Genomic DNA, 15,345 nt, shown 5'->3' with positions numbered 1-15,345 from the left:
ATTGATGAATCCCAGAATTTATGCTCACATAGTAAAGTCAGCTGCATATGTTGTTAAATAGTTTTAGCAGTAGCTTTATCAATTGAACGTGTCCAGGGGTTCTTTAACGATGTAGTATTCTTTTTAATTTTTGCAATATTTTATAGCCATCTTAACACTGCCTGATGCTTTTATTGAGAGGCCATAGTATATATAATTTACAGTGTCCTCTATTTCTGTGTCAGCAAAGTAGAGTTTGAATTTTGAATTCCTTTTCTAAAAGGCCAGGATTTTTTTTTTCTCTTTTCCAGCATGACCTCCATGGGCCATGTGTTGCAGTAGGTCTCTAACAAGTATAGATTCTTTGCAAGCTGTCTTGGGTGGGCGATAATCTAACAAGGTCATCTGTTTATAGCAAGCATTTTATCTCAGAATCATTTAGTGGGATCCTGAGTTTGATGTCTGCTCCAGCAGAGAAGGTCGGTCACCGATTTATATGTTGGAATGGGTACAGTATTAAGCCTGCACTCCTGTCTTCCTCTTCAGTCAAGAAAGCAGAGTATCAGTTTGTATGCTGTTTATTTCTTATCATACAGTTAACGAATTGATACAGAGCCAATTATGTTGTACTAGTTGTTAGCAGTCCACTCTGACTGGCTGTGACTATTAATTTTTGTACCTGCAGTGTACACATTTGACCTTGATCATTTCAAGTAAAAACAGATGAATAGAGACCACAGATTACTTGGATTTTCCCATACTGGAGGCCTCATCCCCCCAAAAGAGTTTAATTTATTGTTTGTAAATTATTAGATTCATAATATTTGTTGATCTCTGATGAAAAGTCCAAAGTTCAAATATTTTTTCTGCACTTGGCATGAAGAATAAGTGTCCCAAATTTCAAGTCTCTAGTTCAGTGGGATACTTGAAAAGTTGAAATTCCAGAAGAAAGACTAATGGAATTCACCTGTGGAATTCTTTGCTATATGGAACTACACCTCTTCCCCGATATAACACGATCCAATATAACACAAATTTGGATATAACGCGGTAAAACAGCGCTCTGGGGAGGCGGGGCTGTGCGCTCCGGTGGATCAAAGCAAGTTCAATATAACGCAGTTTCACCTATAACGTGGTAAGATTTTTTGGCTCCAGAGGACAGCATTATATTGGGGTAGAGCTGTACATTGAAGCTGAAAGCTCAAAAAAGAATTATATGTTTTATGCAGGTAATGTGAACATTCCATGGTACCTCTGATAAAAACTATAAGAGATATAAACCCTTATTTTCAGGACATAATCAACCACTAACTGATAAGGTTAAGATGAAACTTTCCCTGTATCCATAACTATCCACTACAGAGTTTCTCGCACCTACTTCTGGCCACTTCCAGAGACAGGACCAGATGCACCACTGGTCTGATGTGGTATGGCAATCCATATGTTCCTATGACTAGTGTGGGCTCAGTCAGTCCTTGCTACACACAGGAGAGCTGTCAGACTTGGAGGGAAGAGTTGAGGCTGGGACAGCTGAGCACAGTCGGTGGCAGTCCAACGGGGAGAGCAAACATCTAATCCTCAGCACCTGGAGAAGGGCTGGTTGAAAGCAAGAGCTCCTTGGATCACTGCTGCTTGACAGCCCCTGCCCAGGAAGGAACAGCTGGATGTTGATCCCCTTTTAGTCGGACTATTGTTCTAGATTAGCCTTGACCCCGGTTGGGGCCACAGCCCACCAAAGCCCTCTGAAGAAAGGGAACCTGACCACACCTGTGGAGAGGTTCATCTATGGTCATTTCTTTGTGTGTTTGTTGACAACCCCTGAAGGAGCAGAAGGCCTGTGTCTCAGCCTCTCACTGCTGGACCGGACTGGACGGAGGTGGTGAAAAGCCTGTATGCTGCAGACCACAGGCTGGGTGAGTGAACCCGGGGCAGTAACAGTGCAGGTCACTGTCACTAACATTGGCATTACAGCAGATATTTCGCCACTGTTTCTAGTTTGTAGCAGCTTAGGGTTCAGGCTTGGTTGCCAGAGACAAAGTAAGGCAGAAGTTAGGCTCCTAAGTCACTGGGGTTCAGAAATGTTTGTCCATAGGTGTCCAGCTCCTGGCACTTAATGTCACCTTGAAAATCCCAGTCCAAACACTTTTGTTAACATCTAGAAAGCTGGCACATGCCTCTCCATGCTTATAAATAGGGGAGCGCTGTGGCCAGCAGTTCTCTGTGCAGGGAAGGATTTGACTTGCTTATGCATGTGTGCTGGGGGGCGAGAGGGGGAGCGATTCTATCCTCTTCTTGTTTATGCGTCTATCTCCCTCTCTGCACTTCATTTCCTTTTCTCACCCAGGGTATGTCTACACTACGGGATTATTCCGATTTTACATAAACCGGTTTTGTAAAACAGATTGTATAAAGTCGAGTGCACGCGGCCACACTAAGCACATTAATTCGGTGGTGTGCGTCCATGGTCCGAGGCTAACATTGATTTCTGGAGCGTTGCACTGTGGTTACCTATTCCGTAGCTATCCCATAGTTCCCGCAGTCTCCCCCACCTCTTGGAATACTGGGTTGAGATCCCAGTGCCTGATGGGGCAAAAATCATTGTCGCGGGTGATTCTGGGTAAATGACGTCAGTCATTCCTTCCTCCGGGAAAGCAACGGCAGACAATCATTTCGTGCCCTTTTTCCCTGGATTGGTCTGGCAGACGGCATAGCACGGCAACCATGGAGCCCGTTCAGCTTTTTTTTACTGTCACCGTATGTGTACTGGATGCCGCTGACAGAGGCGATACTGCAGCGCTACACAGCAGCATTCATTTGCTTTTGCATGATAGCAGAGATGGTTATCAGTCGTTCTGTACTGTCTGTTGCTATTGTAAATTGGCAATGAGATGACGGTTATCTGTCATTCTGTACCGTCTGCTGCTATCATGGGTGTCCCTGGCTGAGATCGGCCGGGGGCACAAAGGCAAAAATGGGAATGACTCCCTGAGTCAATCCTTCCTTTATGGTATCTAAAAATAGAGTCAGTCCTGCCTAGAATATGGGGCAAGTGTACTAGATAACCAGTGTATCAGAGAACCAGGGAGCATAGCCGTTCCGTGTCAGATCCCGCAGAAATGATGAGCTGCATGCCATTCACAGGGGGTGCCCCTGCAACAACCCCACCCGTTGCTTCCCTCCTCTCCAACCTTCCTGGGCTACCGTGGCAGTGTCCCCCTCATTTGTGTCATGAAGTTATAAAGAATGCAGGAATAAGAAACAGTGACTTGTTAGTGAGATACAATGAGGGGGAGGCAGCCTCCAGCTGCTATGATAGTCCAGACAGGACATTAAGTGGTGTGGGGGAGAGGAGCCCAGCCTCCAGCTGCTATGATAGTCCAGGCAGGACAGAATCTTTTCTTTACACATGAAAGGGAGGGGGCTGATTGAAGCTCAGCCCCCAGTTGCTAAGATGAGGATGGTTACCAGCTGTTCTGTACCATCTACTGGGAATGACGAGGAATCATTCCTATTTTTACCCAGGCGCCCCACACAGCCGGCCTCACCTGAGGCCAGCCAGGAGTATTCAGCAGCTATCAAGCATATTGTGCCATCTGCCATCGGGGAGGGAAGAGGAGCAGATACTGCTCTTTACTGCCGCAGCATCGCGTCTACCAGCAGCATTCAGTACACATAGAGTGACATTAAAAAAAGTCAAGAAACGATTTTTTTCCCTTTTCTTTCACGTGGGGGGGGGAGTAAATTGATGAGCTATACCCTGAACCACGCCGGACAATGTGTTTGAACCTACAGGCATTGGGCACTCAGCCAAGAATGCAAATACTTTTCGGAGACTGCTGTGGACTGTGGGATAGCTGGAGTCCTCAGTACCCCCTCCCTCCCTCCATGAGCGTCCATTTGATTCTTTGGCTTTCCGTTACACTTGTCACGCAGCACTGTGTAGCCTGGAGATTTTTTTCAAACTCTTTGGCATTTTGTCTTCTGTAACGGAGATCTGATAGAACAGATTTGTCTCCCCATACAGCATTCCGATCCTGTATCTCCCGTACGGTCAATGCTGGAGCTCTTTTTGGATTTGGGACTGCATTGCCACCCGTGCTGATCAGAGCTCCACGCTGGGCAAACAGGAAATGCAATTCAAAAGTTCGCAGGGCTTTTCCTGTTTACCTGCCAGTGCATCCGAGTTCAGATTGCTGTCCAGAGCGGTCACAATGGTGCACTATGGGATACCGCCCGGAGGCCAATACTGTCGATTTGCGGCCACACTAACCCTAATCCGATATGGTAATATCGATTTTAGCGCTACTCCTCTCGTTGGGGAGGAGTACAGAAACCGGTTTAAAGAGCCCTTTATATTGATATAAAGGGTCTCATTGTGTGGATGGGTACAGCGTTAAATCGGTTTAACACTGCTAAAATTGGTTTAAATGCGTAGTGTAGACCAGACCCCAGGTTTCCAGGTGTTACTCACTGAAGTTAATCTCTTGTCTGTACTCCCGATTCCCGGTGTGTGTCCCTAGCTTTCCCGGGTGCTTTGGGTTTGTACAACACCATGAAGCGCTGGTGTGTCCCGTATTCCTATACTTACACTCTCTGCAGCTGCCGCTTTTCTCTTCCCCACCGACACAGTCTCTTTTCCTCTCCCTTTCTTGTTGTCTGCGACGCCACCACACTAGGTTGACCAGATAGCAAGTGTGAAAAATCGGGATGGGGGTGGGAGTTAATAGGAGCCTATGTAAGAAAAAGACCCAAAAATCGGGACTGTCCCTATAAAATCTGGACATCTCATCACCTTACTCCACACCCTTCTCTACCCCTGCATCTCTTTCTTTCACACTCCCTCTCCTTCTCGCTCACTTTTCAGAGGGGTAGCACTGTTAGTCTGTATCAGCAAAAACAAGGACGCATCCTTGGGGCACCTTAGAGACTAACAGATTTATTTGGGCATAAGCTGCCATGGGTCAGGACCCAATACAAGAGATGCCTGGACTGGAAAATACAGCAGGCAGGTATAAAGACTCAGCACAGGAGAAGAGGGGAGGGGACGCTCATACCCTCTCCTCGGTCTCTTGCGCTCGCTCTGAGCCTCCCACTCTCCGCTTCTTTCTCTCCCCTTCCCCCGCTTCCATCCGCTCCCTGTGCCGCCCCCTCGCTGTTTCTTCTCCCCGTGCTGCCTCCCCTCCCTCTGTCCCTCTGACACTCTGGCTCAGGCTGAGGAGGAGCCGCCGCCGCCGTGTTTAGCGCTGTCTAATCCACGTGGCTCTGGTGGCGCTATATTAGGTGCGCAGGAAGCCCTGCGGGGAGAAGCTAAACTGGGGAGGCGGCGGCGGCGGCGGCCGGAGCAGCGACTCGCCAAGACTCTACCCGCTCCCACGCGGGAGCTGCCTGCTCCGTGGCCGGCCGCTGCTGCTGCCCAGTCCGGCTGCTTGGGAGAGACAAAGGGAGACGCGGAGGGAAGAGGCGGCGGCGCTGGGATCCGCTGCGAGCGCCGAGGAGCCCCCCAGGACCTGTGAGTGGCCGGTCGCTCGCCCTGCTGCTGGAGGAGCCCCGTCCTGTGCTGGTGCGTGTCTCCGGTGAGCCGCTGGGACCCGCAGCCCCCTACGGGGGGAGGGGAGCGAGGGGGCAGCAGGGGATCCCGGGAAAAGATGGGGAGTTTCCGAGCGGGGAAAGGCGGGGTGGCACCCGGGGGCGCGGTGGCTTGGAGGGCGCAGTGGCTGGGGTGGCCCCCGGGGGCGCAGTGGCTTGGAGGGCGCAGTGGCTGGGGTGGCACCCGGGGGCGCAGTGGCTTGGAGGGCGCAGTGGCTGGGGTGGCACCCGGGGGCGCAGTGGCTGGGGTGACACTGGCGGGCCAGAAGGATCCCGGAGCAGGAGAAGCGTTGGCAGAGGGCAGGGCAGCCCCGCTGGGACAGGAGGGCAGGCCGGGGCGGTGGGCTCGCTCTGCGCTCCCAGGCGCCCTTGTCTGCCCGACACTTGCTGGGGCAGGGCTGGCAGGAGCCCGCGGGCAATCCCCGCTAGCTGCCCGACTCCGGTAACGGGCTGGAGACGCGACTCCGGCTGCGAAGGCGCGGCCGCCCGGCTGTCCGCACGCCTCTCATCCCGGGGGCTGCGGGTGGCCAAGCCCCCGGCCCTGCGGGGATCTCGCTGTCTCCCCGTGACTTCGCCTGTAGCTCGGGGCCGCTCCCCGGGTCCCCCAGCTTGTGTGAGGGGCTGAGACTGAACCAGCCCCCGGCCAGCACCGGTTGCCAGCTCGATCCCGAGCCTCCTGCTCCATGGAGCAAGGGAGGGGGCTGTGCGCTTCTCCCAGCGCAGCGCAGCGCCCGCCGCGGGCTGCCCCCTCGCTCCCATCCCTCCTTCCTCATCCTTCGCGGCAGCCCCCTGCTCTCCCTCGCCTGCAGACTGGCTGGAGCCTGGCAGCAGCCGCTCAGCTAGGGAGGGGGAGAAGCTGGTCCTCCGAGGGGCTCTGGTTTTAATCACTGCCGGCTGCTCAGTGTCAGGCAGAGGGGAAATGAGAAAAGTAATTCAACTCCCTGTGGCTTTGCCCTCCGGGGACTCGAGAGACCCAGGACTCTCGCCTCTTGAGCCATCCAGACGCGGTGTAGCCTGGCAGGCTGTTCGCTCGGTTTAGTTTGGCCTTTTCTGAAAACTTGCCCAGGAAGAACTTTTTTTTGTTTGTTTGCTCCTTGTCTGTAAATCCTCTACCGGACTGTGTGAGCTTTGCATTGTTCCCCCTGCTCCTTCCAAAAAAGCTTTCTTAAAAGACGCCCACTTTCAGCCAGAGGGAGCCACACCAGGGCTCGGCAGTTGTTAATCCAGCAAGGAAGTTTTGAAAATGTTGGCAGATTGCGCCCGGGCCTCTCGCTGAGCAGATGGTTGCGCTGATGGCTGTTGATACGGATAAATTAATAAAGGGACTTCTCGTGTTTATTTGGATGATCAGCAGCTCTTTCTGGTCACAGCTCTCTGGTGTAAATTCTGCAGCGTCTGCTGCAGGGCACAAGTTAACCTTGGGTTTCAATAGGAAATTCCTCTTGGACTGATTTCAGAGGGGTAGACATGTTAGTCTGTATCAGCAAAAACAAGGAGGAATCCTTGTGGTACCTTAGAGACTAACAAATGTATTTGGGCATAAGCTTTCCTGGGCTAAAACCCACTTCATCAGATGTATTTTTCACTCCATGCATCTGGTAAAGTGGGTTTTAGCCCAGGAAAGCTTATGCCCAAATAAATTTGTTAGTCTCTAAAGTGCCACAAGGGCTCCTCATTGTTTTTTCTCTCGGACTAAGAGGACACTGGTGTTGGGAGGCTGTTTGGAAGTCTGTTTGGCTTTGTTTCTCTGTTTTTTCAACACCCAGTGAACAAGTGTTCCAAACTAATCTGACACTTAATGCGCCCCCTCACTCAAGAGAGATTCACCTTGATGCATTTGCTAAGGTTAAATAGATTGCAAAGTACAGTGCCCCGTGGGTTGCCAGACTCATTGCTCTGCAAAAGCTCCTTATTTGGGGGCGGTGGAAGGGGGATTGTGTCTGTAAAAGTTATGCTACTGGTAGAAGTGACTGCATAATTCAGGGTTTGTCAGCCTTTCTGCTGTAAACGATTATTTCTGGGTGAAAACTGGCATACAAATATGAACAATGTTTCTCTACTGAATTTTTATGGGAGGGAAGAGGATCAGGCATTTTCCTGTTATAAAACTGATAGTCTTTGTGCTCTTAGGGGCCTGATCCTAGGCTCAAAACTCTCACTGACTTGATACCTAGTACAATCTTTCTGAAGACCGTAGAGTATTTTGGGATTCCTTTTTGGGGCAAAGTAGTATAAATTCAAGTTAACTATACTAACTCAACCGGTTTTCACTTACAAATGGAATTTGGCACACAATTAGTAACATGAAGTAAAGATAATGAATGTCAAAGGTTAACAATTCACGTGTTCTGCGTGTTTTATTACTAGGACCAAGATTTTGTCAGATACTTTTAGTAAGTCACAGACAGGTCATGGGCGATAAAGGAAAATTCAGGGATGCTCGTGACCTGGTTTACACTGGGGGGGGGTTTCAATCTAAGATACGTCAACTTCAGCTACGCTAATTCTCGTACCTGAAGTTGCGTATCTTAGATTGGATTAAAATTACTTACTTCGCGTCCTCGCGGTGCAGGATTGAGGGCCACGGCTCCCCTGTCGACTTTGTTTCTGCCTCTCGCACTGCTGGAGTTCAGCAGTCGATGGGAGAGTGATCGGGGATCGATTTATCACGTCTACACTACACGTGATAAATTGATCCCCGATAAATCAGTTGCTACCCGCTGATCCGGATACGACATAGATGTACTCCTTGACTTTCACTAAAAATATCCATGACTAAAGGGGGAGCTGCAGAGTTCCCACACTGTGGTGGCAGCTGTGGAGGCTCTGGCTCAGAGCTCTGGGGGTCCCCCATCACCCTTGGCAGTTTAGAAGTCCAGGGGGCCCCCTCTGTCTATGGCCAGGAGTGGCGAGAAACCTTGCAGCTCCCAGCTGCCGTAAGTCACGGAGGTCTCTGGAAGTTATGGATTCTATTTTCTCTATGACAAAAGGAATAGCTCAGTGGTTTGAGCATTAGCCTGCTAAACCCAGGGTTGTGAGCTCAGGCCTTGAGGGGGCCACTTATGGATCAGGGGCAAAATCAATACTTAGTCCTATTAGTGAAGTCAGGGGTCTGGACTTGATGACTTTTCAGCCTCCCTTCCAGTTATGAGATAGGTATATCTCCATATGTTTATGGGGAGGGATGGCTCAGTGGTTTGTGTATTAGTCTGCTAAACCCAGGGATGTGAGTTCAATCCTTAAGGAGGCCATTTAGGGATCTGGGGCAAAAATCTGTTTGGGGATTGGTCTTGCTTTGAGCAGGGGGTTGGATTAGATGACCTCCTGAAGTCCTTTCCAGCCATGATATTCTATTCTAAAATCACAGCCTTACTTTTTACATGTTGGAGATTCTTTCCTACAATGAGCACATGTTCCAAATCCTTAACAAGACCAGTTCTAGTCTTGGCATACATTAAAATCTTGTGTGTGGGTCTAATATGCATTTTAAAGAAATATGTGTGCATATGTACCATATATATTGAAATTACTCATGTTCATATAATACTCTTAAAAGTCTAAATTATATATTTGCCTACAGGCTGTCATACTGTCTGGAGTGGTTCATGTCTGAGAGCCAGCCTCAGTGCAGACTGTCAAAAAGCAGGGCAGACTCCCAAAGCTGGCTGTATGTTTTATAATGAGATTTCACCAACCTAGTAACAAATGTGAACACCTATAACAGTCTTACCATGGATCCACCACCAGTCCCCTTGCGCATTCCAGTCTATCGAGAGACCAGTTACTTACTTCAGGTCAATTTGTACCTCAGATATCATGCCAAAGACAATGTTTGTAGCCAATCCTATAGTAAACCAACTAAGGATTTATTAACTAGGAAAAAGAAATGAGCTATTTACAGGTTAAAGCAGGCAACATGTATACACAAATGAGTACAGTCTATGGTTCTAAAGGATGACTGAATCTGTCAGCAATGAATGTCTTGTAGGGCTGACCAGGTTGACCCTGGGGATCTCTGCTTTTTGTTTCAGAGCTTCAGCCCTACGATAGTCCAAAGAACAAAGAGATGAAAGAATTTTCATATCAGATATCTTTATTTTCTTCTTCCAGAGTTGAAGCCGATTGGATGAGCTTTCTGGCACATAACATCTTTATGACCCAGTCTTTGTGTCGAGATGTTTCTCAATGTTCCACTTACACCTTGTCTACGGTACAGATTACTTCAGTATAACCTACATCACTCAAGGGTGTGGTTAATCCAACCATCTGAGCAACATAAGTATATTGACCTAAGCACTGGTGTGGACAGCACTGTGTTGGCGGGAGAACTTCTCCTGCAGACATAGCTACAGTCTCTCTCAGAGGCAGGCATTATTAACCTGACGGGAGAGCTCTCTCCTGGCGGCTTAGAGCATCTTCACCAGAAGCACTGTAAGTGCTCTAGTGTAGATATAGTATTAGTTCTTAGTGTTTCTTGTTGGGCCGGAGAACCACTTCTCCTAGTTGGGTTCACAAGTTCACAGGAGGCATTTTTACAGTTGTAAAGCAAAACTTGTATATTACCTTGTAGCATGGGGTACAAACATTACAAGTACAATTAACTTAGAAGCATTTTATAGAGTCTAAACACTAAACACCTCTTTACAAGTCACACCTATCTTAAACAATACTAACATAAAGGTGAGCTGGTCTGGTTTCCAGCTATGAATGTGTCAGTGCTCAGCTGATACCTACAGCCTTGACAAGAGGAGTCTAGTCTACCAGTGTCACACAGGACACACATTTTAAAGGGGAAAAAAACCTAATTGTAGATTAGAGAGAGATTGGAAGGGTGAGAAATTTCTTATTTTTTTTAATCAATTTTTATAAGCTCTAAAATTCTCTTTAAAAGGGAAAATAACTTGGAATTTCTTCTCTCTTTTTTTCTGCTGAAGTTTAAAGATGGACACTTTATCTGTGATCCCGTACTGGGCTCCTTTATATTAGTGTTTGTACAAAATGATACAAGTTAAAGATGAAGAGTCACCTTTAGCTACACATTTCCTGCCTCCTGGGGGTGTGCCACACATGCCCTTGGCTGATCCTTTTTTGTATTTTATTTGCATATCTGTAACTTTGCATTAAGCATCTGCTTTGAAAAACTGTACCTGAAATATCTACTTGCTACTAGCCCGTGTCAGCCCATGCCTACTGACGTAAATAAACTGAACCTTACCCAGTTTTTAAGACCTGATCCAACACTCAGTGAAATTGGTGAGTCATGAGCAATATGATGTTGTATTGTCCCTATGGAACCATGGCAACACTAGACGAATCTTGGTGTACTTTGCCAAACCTTCCCCCAGACACACACTATTGTGCTTTTAGCTGTCTGTCCGCAGAAATGGCTACACTAGAGTCCCCTCTACTCTGGCCTGGAAATTTAAGTGTTTAAACAAAAATGTAAACAGTTTGGCTTGGCATTGACAATGGGCGGGGGAGAAGAAGGAAGCGTGAGTGGCACAGTCTTAGATGTGGCACAATCTACAGCTGAGCTTCACTGAGATGCAGGTGGTTTTAATCTTTTGACAGCAAGATAACAGATGCACAACAGCTATCCTGCTGTAAAATCCTGAGGGGAGACAAGACATTGGTAGCTTTCACCAAGAGGTTGCACTATACTGCTTATCCCCCATCCCCAGTTCGCCTAATTTGCCCAGGGCACTATAGCTGGATAACTGCGAGGCCTTGGTTATCTTGCTGTAGTTAAATAAACAAAACGCTATTTGTTTCAGCGAAGACAAACTGTCTCTGTGGGGAAGTTATTCCAGAATAATATAGGGTGTGACTTCACAGCACCGTAGTTATTTGGAATATCGCTTCTTATTCTGGAATAAGCGTGTCCACATGGGGAGTTATTGTGGAATAGGTTAGGCAGCTTCCCCATGTAGACAAACCCAAAGCCATATAGCCAGTTTTTACTGGGAGGTAAACTTGGCATGGTCAGCGTTGGAGAGGAAGTAATACTGCCTCACCTAGCTACCTCAAGGTCAACGCAAGTGATAGTTCAGGATTTTACAGTGAGAACTGTCACAGGTTAGTTACTACAGTGTATAAAACAAAACACCTTTGTGATCCAAGCATAAAGGGATACAAATTTAAAAGCAAACAACCCCCCCTCCATCTGAATCTGTTTTACCTTGCTGCTCTGTGTAGCTTCTAAGATCACTGTGAAAGAGATTAGAGCGGGAAAATATAGTTCTTTTTGGTTAATGCACTTTGTGCTTTTGACAACACTTTGAACTTAGTCAGTGTAACTGCTTCCCCCATAGAGTAAGTTTTCCCAGCGGTCTGTGCATTTTTCCCCATACACCAAGAGGGGAGAAGAATAATTAATGTTAGTACCATAAAAATTGACAACGGGACTTGAGGAGTCCTGTGCTAGTGCCTGAAACTACTTTAAAGTATTTTTTTATTTTTTAGAAAACTGACTGTATTAATAGTGTTTACTTATGGTTCTATCCATTTCTCCTTTCTTTCTGTAGTGTAAATCAGGGGGAAATCATGATAAATTCATGGAGGATAGGTCTACCAATGGTTATTAACTAGGATGGGCAAGGATGGTGTCCCTAACCTCTGTTTGCGAGAATCTGGGAATGGGCGACAGGGGGTGGATCACTTGATGATTACCTGTTTTGTTCATTCCCTCTGGAGCACCTGGCACTGGCCACTGTTGGAATACAGGATACTGGACTAGATGGATCTTTGGTCTGACCCAGTAGGGCCATTCTTGTGTTCTTATTGAAGCTGGCAGACATTTCTGTAAAACTGGTGTAAGGGAGAAAAGAAAATAAGCCTTCTGGTTGTAGGGGAGCATAGACAGAACCTCTGTCTTGTAGTCAGTAAGGCACTCTGAGATAAAAGGTGCTACATAAACATAAGATTAGCTGCCTTTAGTAACAGTCATCTTTCCTGATGTTTCAGTTGGTCGTTTTGTACACGCTGTTTTTCAAATAGTGAGTAGTTCCAAAGACTGCGCTGAAGTAGAAATGTTCCCTTTAAAGATAAGAAAATGCCAGCAAGTTCACCTCTCAGTTGCAAACTTTTAACATGCTATTAACTTTGCCACTTGCTAGAGTCTTTGAGAACAATGTCTTTGGAGAGCTATGAATACATTTTATTTTCTTGTTTCCAGTTCTGTAAAATTATTATTATTTTTTTTTAATCTTTACACCCTCACTGGTATTGAGTAAACCTTTCTTTTGGCCACATCTTACTTCCGTTTGCTCCTCTCTGTACCTTTGTAGTAGGAAGAAGCATCGATCCAAGGCTGCAGTCCTTGGTAGATTGTAGCACAGAGGGTAGATGGAGCCGGCACAACCAACATGTAAAAAGCAGTGTGACAGCACAGACAGAGCAAAAGCAAGAGGGAAATCTTGGCACCCAGCCCTCTCTTTGGTGGATATTTTCTCTGCTTTAACCCAAACGTTAAAAAAATAATCTGTTTAATAAAGCATGAGTGGTCAGATATTTAAGAAATGAATAGAGTATCCTTAAATAGCATGATTGTTATTTAAGAAGGTATTTTCTAAGTTAGCAAAAGGCTATGAATCTTGCAATAAAGAGTAAGTAGTTTTAAATTAGCTCATTTTCAGTTTTGCTTTAAAACTATTAACAACTGGACTAAGTAAAAAGGAAATAGAGTGAAGAGTCTTCATGCCTGGTAGGTTGCCCTCAAATGAATTGTTTTTTTGTCTGTTTGTTTGTTTGTTTTAAAGCCATCCACAAATGGGCCTGAGGTGCATCTGGGGCTCTTACTTGAAACCCCCAAGAGGATGTGTGGTTTTGTGAAAGAATTACTATTGGACCCAATGCTTTCTTCTCTATTCCACAATTAGACAGACAATATGAGTCAAATTCAAACTGAGTTAGTCAGTGGATTGGCAATTTAGCTCCATAATCCAAGGACCCGTCACATCCTGGAGAGGACAATTTATTGCAAAAGAAAAGCAGTAGTGATTTCTTCCAACCTGGGATACATTGATCTGTGTTGGATTTTATGCTCTTCCTCATTTTTCATTTTGAATTGTGATAAATAAAAGATTTATCTGCCCCGATTGAGGCATGTGGTCTATATCACTTTCAAATTGTGAACCCAACATGCCTCCATGGTCCTGGATGCTAAGTCAGAAAGAGGTGCGATGGATTTGGAACTCCTCACCTTATAATAATACAGTCCTATTGTGATTAGACACCTTAGCTTAGTCGTCAGAATGGAATCAATGACCTATTCAGAGACATCATTTTAATGTCGTCATTGCTGTCAGAAACTTGCCAACCTGCTTTGCTTCTCTTGTCTGGCAAGTCAGTTGCTTTTTTATTCTATATAGGTTCTTGTACTGTGCTCATCACTGCAATATCTGAGCACCATCTAGTAATGCAGTAAGCAACATCTGCCACATTTGTTCCCTCCTCCTCCCCCCGTGGGAGAACTGTGTGCAGTGAAGTCTTATACACCTCTACCCCGATATAATGCTGTCGTCGGGAGCCAAAAAGTTCTTACCGAGTGATAGGTGAAACAGCGTTATATCGAACTTGCTTTGATCTCCCAGAGTGCATAGCCTCGCCCCCCCCCGGAGCACTGCTTTACTGCGTTATATTCAAATTTGTGTTATATCGGGTCGCGTTATATTGGGGTACAGGTGTAATTATTTTTTAAATTCCCAAACAATTTATACTTCTGTGCACTGCTCTATGTTTTTATTAGAAAAAGCAACATCAAAGACATGTGCCTTGCATGTAGAGCAGAAGGTGGTGAGTCCTTAATTCCTGTAGGTTCTGCTTTTAGAAATGTCCTTTTGGCATTTTCATGGGGCACATAAGCCTTTTAAAGATATTTTGCTGTCTAACAAAAGTTGGGCTTGTATTTTTTCCCCATCTACATCCAAATACAAGCAAAGAATTTCTCTAATATAATTGCTCACTGTGTACTTGAATTCCCTTGACTAAAGGAGAAATTGCACAACAAAGTCAAAGTCTGGAAAGCAGTGGGGATATTTGTTACAAATCTGCTTGTGGTATGTGGGTTTTATTAGAGACCAAGAGAAGTCTTGCAGTTAAGGCATTGAACAGGGACTGGGGAGATCTGAATTTAATTCATAGATTTGCCTCTGACTTTCTGTGACTGAGAAAGGCAACTAATCTCTCTGGGTTCATCTAGGCTGCAGTAAGATCCACAGCACAGCGGCCACTGGTTTGAGTCAGTTGACTTGGGCTCATGGAGTTCGAGCTATGGGGCTACAAAATTGCAGTGTAGACATCTGGGCTTGGACTGGAGCCTGGGCTCTGGGATGGGGGGCAGGGGAGAAGGTCCCCGAGCCCACGCTCCAGCCCTAGCCTGACATCTATACTACTATTTTTAGCCTCAAACCCCATGAGTCCAAGGCAGATTACCCGATCTTTGAGACTAGGGTTTCTTTTTTTTGTTTTTTTATCATCACATTGCAGACGCCCACAGTGTTTTAGTTTCCCAGTTGTAAATCAGGTATAATAATGCTTTGGTGTATCTTACCTATTTTTATTGCGAGCTCTTTGAACCGGGATGTTTTCTGCTATGTGTTTGTACAGCCTCTCGGGCATTGGCGCCCCAATGTCTAAGCTTTCTCATGGACGCTTGTTATCTCTTCCATCCTCTTTGATACTTTTTTTTTTTTTAATGCCCACAATTATCTGTTTACAATTCCTGTCTGCCACTTGCAACGTATACAAATTACCACGCTGGACAAGGTGGAGGCTAGAAAG

At 46.3% G+C, this 15,345-nt stretch overlaps 1 protein-coding gene across 4 annotated transcripts in view; it reads left to right on the top strand.

Annotated features, from left to right (window-relative positions):
- Positions 1-5,163: 5,163 nt before the first annotated feature.
- ST3GAL1 (ST3 beta-galactoside alpha-2,3-sialyltransferase 1) overlaps positions 5,164-15,345 on the top strand; it is a 135,317-nt gene continuing 125,135 nt past the window's right edge. For 2 of the 4 annotated variants that reach the window (XM_030553865.1, XM_030553864.1), the window contains exon 1: positions 5,164-5,488. The gene's annotated coding sequence lies outside the window, so the exon portion shown is untranslated. Of the gene's footprint in view, positions 5,553-15,345 lie in introns of all 4 variants that reach the window. The other 2 variants (XM_030553862.1, XM_030553863.1) reach the window with 2 other exon arrangements.

Source organism: Gopherus evgoodei, chromosome 2, assembly GCF_007399415.2.
Source record: "Gopherus evgoodei ecotype Sinaloan lineage chromosome 2, rGopEvg1_v1.p, whole genome shotgun sequence".
Taxonomy (NCBI): domain Eukaryota; kingdom Metazoa; phylum Chordata; order Testudines; family Testudinidae; genus Gopherus; species Gopherus evgoodei.
The sequence above is the reverse complement of the archived record's forward strand: the minus strand, read 5'-3'. Positions and strand labels throughout refer to the sequence as shown.